Raw genomic sequence first — 4923 nt, forward strand, 5'->3', positions numbered from 1 at the left:
TCTTTCCTAAGTAGGGGACAGACCCTAAACAAAGGGTTTGGGAGCTTCGGCACATCATGCTCCTGTAGCCCAAACCTTATAAAAAGCATTATAAAACTACATAGGCTCTTCTGGCCTCCTAAAATCACTGACAGTCACGTAGGCCATTAGAGAGAGTCAGACAGATCTTTGTCCCTAAAACGTTCTTTGAGGCTAAAATGGCCCCTCCCATCACTGTTGGCACTAACATCCTCCTCCCTTCCGATTGCTCTTGCTGACGTAGCCAGTGCCACTGACGTGGCTCTGGAACTGCTCAGAAGCAGATAAACCTGCCAGCCACTGATCCAAAAGCAAGTTCTGGTGAGAAGAGTGACAGTTACCCCGTCTCCAGACAGTCCCTGAAATGGCTGGCACCACACCATACCTTGAGAGTACTTGGAAGATGTGTTTCCCCCACATTTTCCTTTATACTATAGTATCCATTTAAAGAACAAAACAAAACTCCACCCCTTAACCTGTTATCTTTAAATTCAACGGTCTTCTCCTTGCCAATCCCCTCACCATCACAGAGTTAACTGAAACAACTCTGAGTGAGATAGACCTTCATTTTCATTACTTCCAATTAAAGATTGGTCATAGATTGGTTAATTTAGCCCTCCTTATAGAAAGTGGTCTCCTTCATCTAAATTTGCAGCTCTCGAGGGACAAGAGAAGGCACTTGGGCTACAAATCAAAGATGCTCTTCTTGTGTTCTTTCCTCCACAGTGCTAAGGACAAATCCCCGTGTTTGAGCTGTGGCACTAATGTGAGCTCACATCTTTCAGAGCACAATGTTTCAGGCTGGGCTTACAGTGAACTTTTACCTGGCAGTTTATAGGTTCTTGCTTGCTTTTCTCTCAACAGAGTCCATTTACATAACAGCTGCATGATGCCAGGGCTTTGGTAGCTTTTTCTCCAGGAGATAAGTGTAGGAGGTGACCCTTCACGTAGGCACGGTGGCTCAGGGCACTGGTGTAGTAATGTAGGGAGTGTGCTAGGGCATGGCCCCCAGATACCCAGGGATTAGGCATGAGTTGTTGCAGAGGTGAGCTGGGCTTTTGGGCTCAATTAGATTTGACGGTTAACATGATAAAACTCAGAATATTCAATATTTTCATACTTGGGGTATCCCAAGGTCACCTCAGGCCTTCCCACCTCAGTCTCTTCTCAGAGTTGACCTGATTAGAGACCCACAACAGAGGGACTACACTAACATCTCCTTCTCAGGGAAATGTCCCTGCCGGATGTGAGAGGAAAGCTGGGTCCTTCTCCCAAAGGGATAAACAGTCAGAAAGGCTACATCATCGCTAGATGGTGGTCGCTCTCATGTCTCTGCTAAAGGCCTGTGAGCAGGGTTGTCCTGAGGATTTTAAGCTGTGAGTTCCTGGCGAAGAAAGTGGTGAGGTTTGTGAACTTGGAAGTATTCAGATTGTGGAATAAAAGAAGCAAAATCAAGGAACAGGTCTGCTGTTGACAGGTGTGTGTCTGCTATCTGTGCATTTTTCCCCCTCTGCTAACCTGATTATTAAACAAGTGTGAAGACACTTCAGTGAAATACATTTTTAAACCACTTTTAATTTCTTTTGTAATATTGGCTTAGAGGAAAACCAAATGTATTTTTCCGACTCCTTAGGGTTGATCTGACAGAAAGAATGGTGACAAAGAAAAGAGTTGAAGCACTTTATTGAGTAAGCAAAATACTCTTGACAATTATTTTGGAAGGATTCTTATTTAAATACGTCTTTTATCCATGTTTGTCTCTTTGTTTTGTGAATTTATTTTCACTCCTTTTTGGAAAATCTTTTATTTCATAATTTGACTTTTGCTTTACTTTACTACTTACAGAGTTTTTATTTTAAAAGCCACTGACCCCATCATTTTCTAGTTGACTTAGCACCTGCTAATTGATTTGTACCAATCATTCTTGCAGGCCCAGTAGGTCCTACATCTTAAGATCCCCACGGTTCGCTCATTTTCCACAATCCCACATGAGTATAAACCCTTTTAAATTAGTTATGTACTTGGGAACCAGCAGTTAGCGTAATGGCTATGTCACTGGACTCCCACGTAGTCGACCGCAGTTCGCGTCTTGGACCCGGTGGCTTAAATCTCACGCCGGGCGCATGTGCGTGCGTGCCCAAGATCCCGAGAGGAGAATGGAGGAGAAGGGATTGCGGCGTGACCATCCCCCCTGGGGGGTGATTTCTCGCTTTCTGTCTCTATGTCTCTGTCTGGCGAGTGCACGCGCCCTATAGCGAAAACCTCTCCAAAAAAAAAAGAAAAAAAAATTAGTTATGTCCTTAAAGCTACCCTTAATATAAGGTTTATCTAGAAGGAGTACAATGCTACAATTAAAAAAAAAAAAGAATTAAACTTGGAGGCAGGAATTCTTACTTCTAGTCCTAGCTCATCATGACCTTGAGCAAGTCACTTAAGTGAGGTTTTGTTTTCCCCTCTGTACAGAGATAGAACCTGCCTTAACAGAAGTGTTAGAAAGGCAATAGTAATTTTATCAGTACCTCAAATGAGAGAAGGTGTTTTATGGAGTATTGTCATTGTGTCTCCTGTACTAGAAAATGACCCTGCTTGTGATCAATTTTGTAGGAAGAGCACAATATAGGAGGGGTAGTTGCCCCTCTCTCTAATAAGGTTTCTGACACTGGCCCTCACTTTTACCCCACGTTATTGAACCACCTCCAGTGTGGGACCTGCCCCTGTGTATTTGGGCATGATCTGACTGAAGCAAACCCCAGCTTTTCTCCAATTACTTGATTGAAAGACTTGAGAAGCCAGTAAGTTGATGTGATAACCTTCAAAAGACCAGGGCGGTCCTAGGATTCCAGCCACTGAACAGAAGAACATTGAGAGTTATTTTTTTTTCTTCTCAGAAAATTACCAAAGCTACCGTTTCCCATAGGACCATCTCTTATTGAATCCCATAGCTCTTCCTTTCAAAGCTATCACTCCCATTTCCCCTTCAGTTTCTTTTATGAGCCCATTCTTTCTTTCATTCAGAGCATTGGGGACCAGCTTTCCTGTAAAACAAATGCAGCTTTTCCTCCCAGGGATTTTGCTGCTTCAGTCACATCTACCTGGGGAGTCTGGACCTTCGAAGGGGTCCTTGGGCATCTGGGTGAAGTAGATGTCTTTATGGTGGAGAGCCCGCTAAAGCTGAGACTGCAGGGCAATAGTCTCTCCAGAAAGCCAAGTCTGGTTTTCCAGGCCTCAGGCTGGTGTCCATTAGGCCATCTTCTTGTTTGGGAGCCAGTGGGGTGTTTTAGGGACAAAGATGTTTCCAGCCACTGCAGTTTCCCTTGGTTCAGTGAGTTTTGCCATCATAGCACCTCTTCAGTTCACAGAGAGGGAAGAAAAAGTTCTGGCACCTTATCCCTGATCCTGCTACAAGGATGTGCCTCCTGAGGTGCCAAGATAATTTTTTCCCCTCCTTATGTCATTTCTGATTCCCGGTTGTTAGAAAACAAAGTTCAGATCAGCTCCAAGCCTGATGATGCAGTATTCCAGAATCAAAGAACTGTAACTCCTCTCCTCATGTGCACTTCTTCCCTCTCTGTCTCTGAGCACATTGCTGACTCTACAGTCAGGTTGGGCTATTGTCCTTTGAGGTGGGACACAGTTTTTTCTTTTGTTATTGTTGTTTTCAATTTCTTGAGAGTACATGTGCCCACCAGAGAGTCAGAGAGAGAGAGAGAAAGCACTTCCGAATGGGATGCAGTCATACTGGAATCCCTTCTCTTCAATTACTCCATCCTGTCAGGTTTTGAACATGCAAACACAATTGCCCAGCATATTTTTCAAGCTTCCAGGGCAGGAGTCCAACTGTATTTGGCCATGTGGGACCCAGCTTCCTTAACCAGTAGGCTATAGGGCCAGCCCAGAGGTGGGACATGACTTTACAAGTAAGAGTCACTAAGCCACCATTGCGCCCCCTCCCCTTTAAAATCTTTCATCACCCTACACAGTGAGTTCCCTGATTTCAGGTCTCTCAGATCCCATACAGGCTTATCTACTTGCAGAGGTCTCATTATTATTGGATTCAATGCCCCAAAAGAAGGAAACCGAACATTGCATCCTCAAATCAGATTACAAAGAGATTCAGAAATTACACTCAACATGAGTCCTTCCTTCTGAGGTGACAGCTGCTTGCTGCTGCTTACTTTACAGTGCAAAGGAGCAGGGGGGAGCTTGGAGACTGAACTGCTGCTGTCTGAGCAGAATCTTACAGACCACCAACAGTTATGTCTATGGGGTTCAGTGTATAGGTGGTTTTATGCTCCAGAAACCAGTCAGTGTGTTGAGCACAGTAGCACAGCTGTAACGCAAGTGAAGGAATGAAAGTTTGGGTTGGTGCCACTGTCAATGTGACCCATGTACACACTCAGAAGGACACCTTTCTCCTTGGTCTGCCTTTGGGAAAAGACATTGCTTCAAGAAATTCCCTCTATCAAAATACTGAATGTGATATTGTTAGCTCAGCGGATACCATTAATGATTAGTATCATTAACAGCTGAGCAGAGTCAGTTCCTAAAGGAACAGGAATTGGATTGGAGAAAGAAAGGGGCACATGGGAGCATTTCTGACAGTGGTGAGTCTACATGGGAACTGCACTGGTTCTTAGGAAACTCTGAGCAGGAGAAGAAGCATCAGGGCACAAGAAGTGGTGGTACAGACTCTACTTAGACCTTTGAGGAGAGAAGAAGCAACATTGAGCTATCTGGGGAAAAGTCACCAACCTTATTTCAGGCATTAGGAGGAGCACTATTTGCAGGTAGGCTTGATGCTAATAAATACTTTAGACCATTTAGAATAAAATACAACACTAAGAAAAAGAAAGTCTCATGGCATCAGCAGGTGGCATGGAGGTTAAGGCACTAGATCCCACATAG

The sequence above is a fragment of the Tupaia chinensis genome, unplaced genomic scaffold (genome assembly GCF_000334495.1).
Source record: "Tupaia chinensis unplaced genomic scaffold, TupChi_1.0 Scaffold000510_1, whole genome shotgun sequence".
NCBI lineage: Eukaryota > Metazoa > Chordata > Mammalia > Scandentia > Tupaiidae > Tupaia > Tupaia belangeri.